Genomic DNA, 14,763 nt, shown 5'->3' on the forward strand with positions numbered 1-14,763 from the left:
GCTACTTTTCAGCCATGGCTGCATTTGCCTGCTTCCCTTGCATCTAGATGGGATCATGAAACACCACCAATGGAATAGGACCAGAAGTCCACTGACCTTGAGAAGCAAGTGTGCCTATACCACCTCCCCCCTCCTTTTCCTTTCCACTAGCTTCCTACAGAAGAGCACAGTCACCTAAAAATCACATTAGGGATGACAGAGCCACAATGTGGAAGGAGCCTGGGTCCTGGAGTCAACACTCGCAGGCGAGCTAGCCGTCAATTAGGAAGATCCATTTTGGACGTTATGTGAATGAGGAATCAACTTTTATTTTGTTTAAGTTGTTATATTGGGGAATTCTTTTTAGAGCAGCTAGTATTACTCCAATAGTATTATCCCAACCCTGGGATTGGGACTAGTACCTTTTCTTTACATTCCTTAATATGTAGCAAATATGTTGTTGCTATCCCTACTATGTCCATTGGAAATATTGTTAATTGATTATAGCTTTTTTAATCAGTTTTTATGTGGTCTCAGAAACCTTCTTAACATTGTAGTTATTACCAAAATTTTGAAGTTGCACTCAGAATAACATTTATTTGCTATTACAGCATGACTATAAGCTTCTTAAGATAAGGGTTTAATATCCATCACTTATCACATGGCCAGCACATAGCAGCAGCTCAAAAATGTTTGCTAAATGAATGAAGGAAGGGTAGATGTTCTGCAAAGAAGATCTACAGTATTCTTATATATTTACAATTTTCTTTAGGCCAAAGAGCTACCAAAAAAGGGAGAGCCATAGAGACAATTATTAGGGTAATTCAACTCGGGTATTAAGAGTCCTGGTAGACTCAGAGTAGCCATCCCAGGATGGAAGGTCTGTATTCACAGATAATCTCTCACCTCTGTATTTTACCTTGCCTGCATAGAAAAAGCAATCAAATTGTTCAGATCTGCTTGGAGCTCCAGTGTCAGGAGAGGTGAGGGGAAAAATTCACACTATTGTTTAGATGGTATCTTGAATATCACAGCCAGTCAGATGTTTACCTGCAGAGTCTGCCAAGAATCTATGTGAACAGCAGTGAGGATGGCCATCCCTTTCCTTTGCATCACCAACTCCAGTAGGAGGACTCCTGCATCGTTAATTTCATTTGATCATTGTTTAAGTAAAGAAAGCAGAGGGGAATTTACCCATTTCACGGATGAAGAGAGAATCCTAGAGGGAACGTAACTTGACAACATCATAAAATATTAAAGATAAGCTCAGATCCAGAACCCAGGACTCAAAATTTCATCCATCCATTCATTCATTGCTTCATTCAGCTAATATTCACTAAGTACTTATTTGTCATGCACCCTGAGCCCCTGGGTATTGCTTACCACATCCTCTTATCGTTCTTCCACAACACAGACTATATTTCTTTCTCACGCTTGGTATTTTATAGAGTATAGTCCTTTCCCTTCCACGCTATCAGGCTGTTAAGGTCAAAGTAGTGAGAGGGGTGTCACATGGCAAGCCAGTATTGGACCCTGCTCTTGGAAACATGCAGAGTCTAGAATTTGACTGGAAGTAACAGAGAGACGGTCTGAAGTCTTTGATTTCAGTTTCCAAGGGCCTGAAAGCATTCTCCCGGTGCCTTAGCCTGGGCTTCAGAGTTACAATTTGAGAAATGTAGCTTTCAGCTCAGAGCCTGGATCCATAAAGACCACAGTCCAGCTTTGCTGGCCGTCAGCCATCAGAGCATCTGAGATAGACATGGAACCAGCCTGCTTGGTCACTTCCACAGACACTGGGACACTCTTATGCAGATGCCAGCTTCCAGCCCAGGGTGCTCCCATCAAAGCAAGAAGGCTCTTCCCAAGACCTTCAGTGGGGGCCAAGGATGACTAGTGATGACCAGTTCCTTCGACCCCTGCTAGACCTGCATGGCTGTCAATTCCTTAACTTATCCTTCAAGGGAAGTAGGAATTCTCCTGGAAGGATAGTGATTTCATAGGAGAAAATTCAATGTCATAGGGAAAAAAGTATTAGTGATCTCAGAGCACATAAGAGTATTTTTTTTTTAAGTCCTTGGAAAACTCACTTTTACAGTCCTCCGAGACTGCTCTTTTTCCCCTCCTTCCCATAAGGTATTCTCCACTCCACTCTCCCCAAACTCTCAAATACACCAGTTTTATTCCTGCTTCCCCAACGTCTCATCAACAATCTGAAATGCATCTTTCCTTTCTACCTGTTTAAGCAAGTCCTGCTTCTAAGTCAGATTCAAGTTTGACAATGGAATCACTTCTTTCCCCACAACTTTCGATGGTCTGGAGAGAGGGGCCCACACCACAGCATTCATCACGTCTCCCTCTGTTTCTCTTTATGTGTGTCAATCCCACATTTCCTCTGAGATTATACACCTTGTGCGGTACAGGCAATCTATCGCGTACTCTTTCGTGTATAAAGTTAACACTCCATTTTTTAAAAATTAAATGTTGTTCTTGCTGTTGTTTTTCAAGCATTGGGTGAGGCCTTTGGTCTCACATAATAGATGCTGTATTCTAAAGAGCTAATCCAAATTTGGGGTCTAAGTGGATTTGCCATCTGCTCTGAACAGTTTTAAGTAGATGAGACTGCCATGCGGGGAAGACTTTGGGGCATGGGGACAACCTCCCAAGGAGGTCCTGCATGTACATTTGGGGATTAGCAATGTTGACATCTTTGAAAATGAGGTGACCCAAGAGAAAGTCAGGGAACTCAGCTTCCTCCTGTCTCAGTAACTTTTGGAAATCTTAGAGAAGAGACGGCATGCAGGTGAGACCCAGATCCAAAGGCCAGGCTTCCCAGATGAACATGCAGGCTTGTTGGGGAGGGAATACTGGTAACTGGAGAGGGGACACATGTGCCCCCTGTCCCGACCCACTTGTGAAAGACCCTGTATCAATTGCTCCAGTTTTCTCACCACGTCCCACCCCCTCCAAAGCTGGCCGAGAGCCAGGCAGACCTCCGACATTAAAACTGGCGAATGAGATCCGAGCCTTGATCTCCCCTCTTCGAGCGAGGATTTTGGTGCCAGCAGCATATGTTGAAAGGGCCCAAGCACAATCCTATTACCATTGCAGGAGGCATTAAATAATTATATGAATTTACCTAAATATGGAAAAAAAGCCTTTACAAATCAGGGACACTTGGCCCATTTTCCAGCTGCACATTTTTCTCTTGGCATGGCGCACTGTCCTGTTGGGTTCCCATTGCTACTTGGAGTGTTTCCTTGAATTGTGGGGCACATAGCTTCTCTTGTTCTGTTTAATTTTCTCAAAGCCCGTTCTGTATGCTGGCTACAAACTTATTATATGGAAAAAAAATGGCCACAAAGGTATGGATTGTGCTGAAGTGTACCCTGAGGGGGAGTGCATATAAATAGTAATTTCTCGTATATGAAACCTTCCAAGAGGCGGTCTTTCATGAGATTGCTTTCCAAAAAAGCTGAAGGAATGGAAAGGGGAAGAAAGGAGAGGGCAGGAAAGGATTAAAAGGGGAAAGGGAAAGGGGTTATGTCATGGAGTTAGAGGTAGGCCATCTGGGTTCCATGCGTCTGAGGACCACGAATGGGACTTTTCTTTGGTGGACTTTCCATGGAAACACCTCTTCTTTAGTCTGTATTTTCACTGTCAACGAAATCATGTTGACAGTGAGATGTGTCTAAATCATGCGCCTCTACCGTTTGCTGTGGAATTGGAGGGCTGACATGAGGGTCCTACCTACATAGCTCTGCCCCCCTTGAAACAGCCTGTCCTCACAGGAAGGCCAGAGTGACTGTCACCCACACAACCAAACTGGAAAGGCCAAGGAAAGGGAGGTCCTGGTCCCTTACGGGTTCCTCTGATCCAGGAACTGTCTGGGATTCCCTTCCTTGGAATAAGAGCTTCTAGAAGATGCTTCTCAAAGGCTCTGTGAAAGTCCAAGGTTTTTTCTTTTGTTTCTAGCCCACTGAAGAAAGACTTTTTTTTTTGTTTCCATCACAGCACTTGGATTCATGTTACTTTCTAGTCCTGTCTCCTTGTGGACCAGTAACCAAGAGTGAGTGAGGACCAGTCCACAGCCCACCCCTTGAGTAGCTCTCTTCTAAACCACAGGGAGATGAGATGCAGCTAAAATGACCCCTTCTGACAGATGTGTCCATTGATGTTGGGTGTAGGCTGTCACATCTTTGTCAGAGCAGAGATATAAAATGAGCAGCTGGGGACCCAGAAGATGAACCTTCCCAGCCTCACAAGTTTACAGAGGGCCCACCTAGCCTGAAAAGAGTGCTTACTACTACCAGCCCTCACCACGGTCTCCGAGGTCTTGGGGGAAACTAGTCTTCACATACGGCCAGGGTAGCTATAGAAGGCTAAGCACGAAGTTTTAAGGTAATGTGTGTGTCTTTTTAAACGGTATTAAGATGTGGTTAAGACAATAGTGAAAAGATGTCAGAGGAAACAAAGAAAGGTGATTTTTTTAAGTTCCTAACTTCCCCTCCCAAAAGCAGTGCCGACCCCACCTCACAAAATATTTACTGTTCTGAAGTCAGGGTCTGGCAGGGCCTCTGCCTCTAGACATTATGAAAGATGCAATTTTCCTAACTTCGCCACCCTCCTTCCTGCTCACGTCCAGCCTGTTCTATACGTGGCTTCTCTCTCTCCCCTGCTGTTAATTCCAGGCGTTAGGCAGATGCCATTTCCTCGACAGTCTGGCAGTGTGCACTCCATCACCTGCGAGCTTGTTAAAAATGCAGAATCTCAGGCCGTGCCATGCCCCCAACCTACCTCAGATCCCACATTTTAACAGCATCCTCAAGTGGTTTCCATTCACATGCTTCTCTTGGAAGCGATGACAGTGACATGTGCATTCAGTTCCACCCTCTGACATGTGGGAGATGTTATAAGCAGGACAACCTTAGAGAGTTGAAGGACAGGAAACCAATAAGGTAAAACAAAGGGCTAGAATATCAGAAAGCTACTATCATCCCTAGACCTGAAGGGGCAAAGAGAGGAAGTGCCAGCCTCCCAGAAGCTGTAGGAGAGAGCCCCTGACAGAGGCTGGGGTGTCTTATGAAGGGTGTGGCCTTCAGTAGAGGAACAGGGGAACATACACCCTTCCAATCCTGGGGAGATAAATACCCCAACCTCTCTCTTCTTTCCCCCTCTCTCTGCTGGCAATGTCTCTATTAAATGTTGAATTGTGTCCCCCAAAAGATATGTTGAAGTCCTAACCCCCCATACCTCAGAATGTGACCTTATTTGGAAATAAGATCATTGCAGATGTAATTAGTTAAGACAAAGGCATACTGGAGTAGGGTGGACCCTAAATACAATATGACTGGTATCCTTATAAAAACAGAAGATGCACAGAGACAGACAGGCACAGGGAGAAGATGGCCATGTGAGGATGGAGGCAGAGACTGAAATAATGATCTTCAAACCAAAGGTTGCTGGCAAGCACCAGGCACTGGAAGAGGCAAGGAAGGATTCTTCCCTGCAGGCTTCGGAGGTAACAAGCCCCTGCTGCCACCTTGATTTTGGTCTTCCAGACTCCAGAACTGTGTGATAGTAAATGTATCTTGTTTTCAGCCACTCGGTTTGTGGGGCTGTGTCACTGCAGCCCTAATAAAAGGATATAGTCCCCAAATGGAAGGCAGAGAACAAGAGAACCAGTTAATATGAGGGTGGGAAAAATAGAGAAGGAATCTGGAGGAACAAACAATGAGTGTCCAACAGACAGGAGCTATTGGAGTAGACTGATAGAGGAACTTCCCTGGCAGTCCTGTGGTTAGGACTCCACACTCTCAATGCAGGGGGCACGGGTTCGATCCTGGGTTGGGGAACTAAGATCCCACATGCTGCATGGTGCTGCCAGAAAAAAGAAAAGAAAAGAAAAGAAAAGGAATAGACTGATAGAAAGCTATTAGGTTAAAAGAAAAAACAAAAACTTCTCCTTTCATAAGAGTTTCCAAACCTGGTTGCTGCTGGCTCCCTTCCCTGGCCACAGTATGTGAGCATAAGGCCAGCATGCAGAGGGGATAGGGCATTGAGGGTGAGATAGCACATGATAAACGTGATGGCTTAATTTAAGCTCTTTTCTTTTTTTTTTTTTTTGCGGTACGCGGGCCTCTCACTGCTGTGGCCTCTCCCGTTGCGGAGCACAGGCTCCAGACACGCAGGCTCAGCGGCCATGGCTCACGGGCCCAGCCGCTCCGCGGCATGTGGGATCTTCCCAGACCGGGACATGAACCCATGTCCCCTGCATCGTCAGGCGGACTCTCAACCACTGCGCCACCAGGGAAGCCCTAATTTAAGCTCTTGATCCAGCAATACGTGAAGCCTCTCTCCTTTTTGACTTGATCTACTGTCTCCAAAGCCCTAAATGTCAGAGAATGGTAATATATTTTACTTAACTTTCATGAGTCTTTCTGGCTAATCTTGATATCTTTCCTGAGGGAAAGAAAGCAACACCTTCCAGACAGGAAATTTGTTAGGGACCAGTCCATATGAAACAAACAAACAAACAAACACTTCTTATAAAACCAAACATATAGTTCCTTGCAGATCCTTTTTAAGAAAAATCAGAAACAGCCTAGATGCCCAGCGTAAGGGGATTAGGCAAATGAATTTTCTACATCCATTCAATGAAATTCTACTTAGGCACAAATTATGACATGAGAAGATAGTTTTTGAAATGTCCTCCGCAGGACCCCAGGGTTTTTCTCAGAACCCCTCACGGATGGAAGGGTGTGAGTAAATACACCGAGCTATGGATACCATAATTCTGATTTAACCAGAGTGTTTTATTTTGACCTGTTTTTATCCTTTTGGCTTCCAGATAGGATATCCATTGAATGAAGCATTCCAGGCAGCATCCATTAAGTATGTCAGTTGGGTTGAACATTCCCATTGTTTACCTTTTATGTCACATGGGTGACACTGGGGGAATCATAGGGCAGAAGAGTCCAGGTTTGATGAGCAGAAGATCTGAGAATGAGCCGGCTCATGACTCAGAGCTCATGTAAAACTGATCCATGTGGATAAAAAGGCCAAGTGCGGAGAGGAAAGACCCTGACTCGGAGCAGGGAGATCTGGGTTCTCGGCCCCATGGTGTCACCAGCAGGCAATGTGCTGGGCTGTGGTTTCCTTGTCCTTACAGGTCAAGGGCTCCACCTGGATGAACTCATGTTCTCATGGACACACCAATGTTCTTTAGTACTATGGAGAACCTTGTGTAATGTCAAAAAAAAATTTCCCCAAATACCCACACTCATTGTCTGCATATCCCTGCCTAATTTCAACTTTTCTTATGTATTTTCTGCTCTTTTCCTAGACAGGAACCAGATATATGGATAGAAATAGTCTGTGACAGATACAACATTGTATTTAATCTCCGTATATATCTGTATCTCTACGTATCTATACCTATCTCTCTCCATAGCATCTACAGAGAAAGAGCTTGAGAGAGAGAGCGATTATCTACATCTATGTATCTATATCATCTATCTATCTATCTACCTATCTATCTATCTATCTCCTATCTATCTATCTCTCAAGAGAATAGACAGTTTTCATCCATTTTCGTAGGATGGTAGCGCTGGGAGAGGTGGTAAACTGTAGAGTCAAGACTGTTCATTCCTCATGAAACTGATGCTCAAAGAGAGGGTATGACATAACCAAAGTTATACAGTCAGTTGACATCCAACCCCCAACTAAACCCCAAGATTTTAAAGTCAAAATTAACAGCTCTTCACACTACAGTTGTTAACTTCACACTATACCCTAACATGTACTTGCTGTACTTTCTGAGGTCTTGAAGAGGGAAAAAAACAAAAACAAAAAAAACCTGTCTCTGAACTCCTGCTCGCCTAATGAACTCATCCGATTTACCAGATGTACGAAAGTGAAACAAATCTGATGCACAGTCCGTTAATCCTGCATCTTTCTTGGCGGCGGCCTCTGAAACAGCGGGAGGACAGTACTCCAGCCTGCAGTGGTGTTACGGATCACAACGGAAGCATACTGTCATCAGATTAATTTTCCAACGCTCCTACCCCCAACCACAAAATCCTGAGAGAACGAGTGTCAAATACACTTAATAATTGCATAATTATGACATCTGTTACTCTCCAGCACCTCTTAGTGGAAAATTAACTGAAGAAATAGCAGGTTCAAAGACGTGTTAACACTCTGATAGCAGATTTAATTGAAATATGACGGGGGAGGATAATGGAGATTAAATTAAGCTCTCAGATAATCATCTGACAGAAAGATAATTGAGCCACAGCCTCTGCCACGTTGATGAACGCTTCGGAGATGCTGTGCGGGGTGGCATTTCGAGTATCTTATCCTTCAGGCAAAATGGAATTCTTCTCCCTCCCCCTCCTTCTTCTCTCTCTCTCTCTTGTCATTCAACATTTGTATCCTCCAAATCGATAATGTGAACAGCAGCATAATTGGAAATAAAAGATGATCTGAAATCCACAGGAAATTAGGTTTAGGTGCTCTGAGGAGATACAGTCTCATCCTAGACACAGGGTGAGTTTTTATGAGCCCTCCATAAGATGGATGTGCCCCTACCCTGAAGACTCCCAGGGAGTGTTTTCCCAATACCTCTGTCCTCAGTGGAGAGAACTTCCCGCGTGTGAGATGGGGAGGGGACCACAGACAACAAGAAGGGACAACAGTCGCTTTGTACTTTTTCTCCTCCCGCAGGCGACATCACCGTGCTTTGTAGGGCAAGCTCAGGGTGCAGTGTGCATGGCAGAACTGGTACCCAGTGCTGGAGAGCACAGAGTCATCCTAGGAGGCAACTAGCCCCTGGTGGCTATTAGCGAATGTCCTGGGGCGGGATGGGGTGGCATGTGGTGAACAGTTGAAAGCAGGAAGTTCTGGTTACTGTCATTGAAAGTGTCAGCCTTCAACAGTCCTAGAGAGTAGGTCCCCACCATGTCTCCCCTTCCTTTAACTTAGGGAACACCTGCCTTTCCAAGGGCTGTGAGTGGCAGGCTAAGTGCAGACAATAAGATGGCATGCAGAAGGAGTCTTCACCCTTCCTCCACTCAACCAGTGCCCCAGCTCCTCAGAGTTTCAAGTTGGGGACTTTAGACCACTGTGATTTATCTGCTTTACCAATGTGGGGTCGAGAGAATGTGGTCACATCTCCTTTCAGAGTCCGCTGAAGCATCTGTATCACATTTCCCTCTTATTCTTCTCTTCCTTGCCATCACCCTGCCCACGAACACACCAAGAATTCCCTGTCCGTGTAGTACAGGGGTACTTCACTACCCCTGTGCAGTGACATAATTCAGGGGCACCCCCTTGGGGCTGGAGGATGCCACCGACACAAGTGCCCCCAGAAGTGGATTGCCTAGCAGACGACCACCCAGGGCAAAGCTGGGACCCTAAACCTAACATGGGAGGAAGAAATCTTCCTCACCCTGGTGCAGCCATGTGCATATTGTGTCTGTGGGATTCAAACGCGGGGGCCTAGGCAGAGCCTCTCAACTCCAGTGGCACAAACCACATACTCTAGTTCAGGTCCACATCTCAGCAGTAAGTCCTTCAATGGACCGTGGAGCCTGACAACCAGGGAATTCCCTCCAAATTTGGTCAGAGCATCCACACTCCAATCTTCTTTCACAGGGTCTCCAGGGCACAATGCCCACCATGGCTGAGACAGAGTCTGGCATCCAGGGTCTCACAGATGGCAAAGTTCCCCCTTTCACCACCCAGCCTTCTTTTGAAACCTCACAGAGATTTTATTTTACACAGCTCATTGCTCCTCTCGATTATCAGACTCAAGTAGGACAGATGATTCTGCAAGATCACAGTAACATTTAAACCTGGAGAGAACGATGGAGTTCTCCACCCCTTCCCTTCCGTCCCAGTAGAGTTCCATGACTAAACTTTCCCAACTCCTGGATATCAGCAGTAAATTACATCTCATCCAGCCCCCAGCTAATCTATGATGGCAAAGCTTAGAATATGGCTGGTCCCCTCTGTCCTATAATTTCTGTCTTAAGTTGTTAATTTATTGAAGCATCAAAGCACAAGGCATCTCATGAGAAGGCAACTTAAGGGATTGTTTTAATCATCCTCCTGCAGCCAGGTAATATGGCACCAGAAATTCCTTCCAAAGAGAAGATTCTTGACCCTCCTCTGACCTCTCTTTTTATCTGCAGGATGGGTGTGTGGCACCCATAAATCAACTAAACCCATCTCTTTCTGTCTAGTATGATGCTGCCAGTTGACACTGGATGGCTGGACTCTGCCTAGAGAGAATATTAGAAAACCACAATGGTGACATGTGTTGTTGCTTCCACCCCTCTTAGGAATTTCTACAGTTCCTTGGAGAAGTTGATTACTTTTTAAATTATGTATCAGTTTGTCTTCTTGGGCAAAGTACACAATCAATGATATGTTTTGCTGAGTATGTAAATGACTTTTACATATTTTAAAATAATATCTAATTAAAATGTCAAGGTTATAGCTCATGTGGCAGGAGTGGACAGGGCTCCACCGCCTCCTTCAGCCTCTCAAAGTGACATTTAAAATATGTCCTATAATTAGGAGCAATTATAAATTCCAATTAAAAAGAAACCTGCACAATTCTGACGATATTTTTCTTTGAAGTTTCTTGCTTTAATTTATGTGCTTGGTGCACCAAATTGTCTCAGCTTCCTCAGATAGGTTTCCAGACAGAAAAGTCTCCCAAAACTGCAGAGAGAAAAGCAGACCAAATGTAAGAAAAGTAGTAAAGTTCATTAAAATGGGTTATTGCATCTATAACTTCTGGACTTGGCGTTCATTGATTAGAGATTAAACATCATCCTTTGTACTACTCAGATTGGGATTTTTAATTAGGATGTCATTATTACACAGATATAATGAAGGCCAGATTGATTTCTGAGACCTTTTGAAATAATAGCACTACTTCTGCAAAATGAAAATCATAATAGATTATTGACTTCTTCAGGAGTTTTGATCCAAGGGCACCTCCCCAGTGTCAGCATTTTCAATATTTTTAGTTTCATGCAAAGAGACACTCATAATTAAGCTTACATTAGAAGTTTGTGCACATCGACTCTGTGTTACGGATGCCGATGGCGTCACATTGATTACCCTTAAATTATAATAGCAGTGACGTCGCTTGTTGCTGAAGTTGTTTATATACCACAGAGCCTCTGTGTAATTTAAAAACTGTCCAGATTCATAACGGGTAACATACCTGATTCACAAGATCAGGAGTTCACCAACTTTCTTAAATCATAGGCTCTTCACATCTCAGTAAGTTTTTCAGGGTGCTCCTAGTTCAAAAGAAATAATTGACAGTTCCATGTATTAGTCAGGTCCAAACAACTTCATAAGTGTTTATGTCCTAACAACTTACTAGGCATATTAAAAAAACATAAATTGAAAGAAAAACATGTTATGTTTATTTTGTTCTCGAATACCCACAAATACTTCTAATGGGATGTCTGTACCTGTTGGGCTCTGCACAGCTTCTCAAGTTTTGGAATCAGGTTGGACCCTGCCACCCTCATTTCCTGTTTCACATTGATGTATTTGGGTCTTGCTTTTTATCACAGCAACCAATGGAAAATCCAGCTTCACAGAGATAGGATGTCACTGAAAGTAATACACCATGATCGAATGTTGAAACTGTGAACGACCTCAAGCTAGTAGTTTGCAAGTTGTCTGAGAAATGTTACTGTGTTTTCCTCGAAATTTTATCATATCCGTCAGGGCCCCTGTGAACTCACTGGGGCACCCTGGGTACCCTGGCACTCAGTTTGGGAACCATGACACTAGCCTTAAGTTTCCTGATATTATGGGATATGTGTTGTCCATCTTTATAGTAACTCATGCGCTCAATAGACACTGTTTAAAGAATGGTGCTTTTTGTTAGCACTTTTCTCGTTTAGATCATTTTAATTCAAAGTACGACAATTTGATAACATAAACGTACACTGCCAACACTTGATATATTTTCTGGCACATACTCAGAGGGCTTAAGTCGAGGAAGTCATCTCTAGTTGAGACATTTCACAGATACTTCTCTGTGAAGACACTCTCTGAGTGTCGTAGATTTTCTCCACAACTAGGAAAATCCTTAAAGCCCCATCCACAGCTCATTCCGTAAGGCATTAGAGATACACATAGAGAAGTGAGTGCTTGGACTAAAGAATTCCTGGGACCACCTGACCTTATCCCAAAGTAGATGGAGGTGCCTATGTCCAGAAATAGAGGCATAAATAAACTCCCTCTGAGCAGGGTAGCCTTTGCCTGTGAGTCCCACTGATGCAGTACATCTGAGAATCTGGAGAGCAGCGCACCACCCAATGCAGCAAGGGCTAAACAACAATGCCCAGTGGTATAGCTACACAATGGAATACGATTCAGTCTTAAAAAGGAATGCAATTCTGATTGAACACAAGTGAAACTTGAGAATATTATGTTAAGTGAAAGAGGTCAGGCAGAAAAGGTCACACATGGCATGATTCCATTTATATGAAGGATCTAGAATAGGCAAATTCATAGAGACCAAAAGTAGAATCGTGTTTACCAGGAGACGAAAGGAGCGGGGAATGGGGAGTTATTGTTTAATGGGTACAGGGTTTCTGTTTGGGATGGTAAAAATGTTCTGGAAATGGATAGTGGTAATGGTTATGCAACTTTGTAAATATGCTTATTGCCACTGAATTGTACACTTAAAAATGGTTAACATTGTAAATTGTCTGTTATGTCTATTTTAACACACACACACACACACACACACACACACACACACAGCCTGGAAAATGTGGTTCACTTAAAAAGATGACACCAATAAATAAATGTTAGAAGTGCAAAAACCCCACAGACACCGTCTCTCTCTCTCTCTTTTTTTTTTTTTTGCATTCACTCATTTATTCAGTTCACACATATTAAGCCTATACTACTAATTTTTTTTTAACATCTTTATTGGAGTATAATTGCTTTACAGTGGTGTGTTAGTTTCTGCTTTATAACAAAGTGAATCAGTTATACATATACATATGTTCCCATATCTCTTCCCTCTTGCGTCTCCCTCCCACCCCTCCAGGTGGTCACAAAGCACCGAGCTGATCTCCCTGTGCTATGCCATGAAATGCTCAGTCAGAACAGGGGTTGGCAAACTTTCTCTGTAAAGGGCCAAATAGTAAATATTTTAGTCTTTACAGACTTAACGATCTCTGTTGCAACTACTCAACTCTGCCCTTGAACTGTGAAAGTAGCTACAGACAATATGTAAACTAGTGAGCGTGGCTGACTTCCAGCAAACCTTTATGGATGGCACTGATCTTAAGTGTCATATGATTCTCACATACCGTAAAATATGGTTCTTCTTTTGACTTTTTTTCTCAAACATTTAAAAATGTAAAAACCATTCTTAGGTTTTGGGTCTTACTAGACAGAAGGCCAGATTTGGCCCCTAAGCTGAAATTTGCTGAGCTAGAACCTCACATCAACGATGAGACAGTCCCATACTAATAATATTCAGAATCTCTCCGAACGTTAGGGATGGTGTTCTAAGGTGGATAGGAAATGCCACCCTTGGAAAATGTGTCAGTTCGTGATTCAGCCGGAACGAGGCATTCTATGACTGAGCCAAACCTGGAGTTGGCTCTCATTTCTTCTTCTTAAAATTTTGTCCCACTGCCCAGTCATGTCCCAAAGGCCAGCCCAGTGCCCTGTCGATCCAGACAAGGGAGAAAATCCACTTGATTCTCTACAGGATGTAAAGAATGCTTCTAAACATCTCTTGCACTCTTGCAGGATTATTTCCACTGAAACAGAGACCTTCAAGTAACTGTGGGATTTATGAAAGACTTTTTTAAAAGGGAAGGGGACAAGGGGACTTCTCGGTGCTGCTGAACTAAAGTGATATATATATATATACACACACACACGTATATATATGTATATATATGTGCGTATATATATATATACGTATATACATACATATATAAATACATATCTTTGATTTGTAGATTTCTCCTCCCATGTCTGCATTAGAAGTCTCTATATCAGCTCATGGTACCATTTTGTCAAAACAATGAACAACATTATATATAAATATATATATATATATATATATATATTTTTTAATCAGCAATGGCAGACTTTCTGAAAGGGAATTTTAGGGGAAAGGGCCAAGGGAGCTTCCCAGTGCTACCAAAATAATATGATTCAGGCAACAGCCTCATTGCATATCTGCCCAGATTTTTTGGATGAGCAGAATTTATTCAACAAATTTTACTAAGCACCTACTTTGAGCTAAGCTTTGGGGATACACACTTCTTGAGAAACTCATATTCTAAGGTGTTAGTTTGTTTTCTTGTTGGTTTTTTGTTTTTTTCTGTTTGTTTGGAGGTGGGGTTGGGAAAGGGATTGCAGTGTATAAATACCAGAGTCCCTAATGGTAAGAATTTAGTTCTTACCATGCTGGTTGCTGTCCTCTGGAACTTTACTTAAACAAGAGGAATTTCTTCTCATACCAGCTACAGCTGTTTAGAAATGGGGTCTCCGGTCAGCTGCTGGGACATCACAAGCTGGGCAATAGACAGATGGGTGCAGGCAGCCTTCTCTGTGTACAAGTCTATAGGTTACCCTCCAATGGCTCAGAACATCCTGTGAAAGGTGAGGGCTGCTTTCCTGCATTTTGGGTTCTTCCTCTAATTCTTAACATCTCTCTCCCTCTCTCTTTGATTCTTAGATTTCTCCTCCCATTTCTGCATTAGAAGTCTCTAT

This window comes from Monodon monoceros, unplaced genomic scaffold, assembly GCF_005190385.1.
Source record: "Monodon monoceros isolate NGI ecotype Baffin Bay Population unplaced genomic scaffold, NGI_Narwhal_1 Super_Scaffold_10, whole genome shotgun sequence".
Taxonomy (NCBI): domain Eukaryota; kingdom Metazoa; phylum Chordata; class Mammalia; order Artiodactyla; family Monodontidae; genus Monodon; species Monodon monoceros.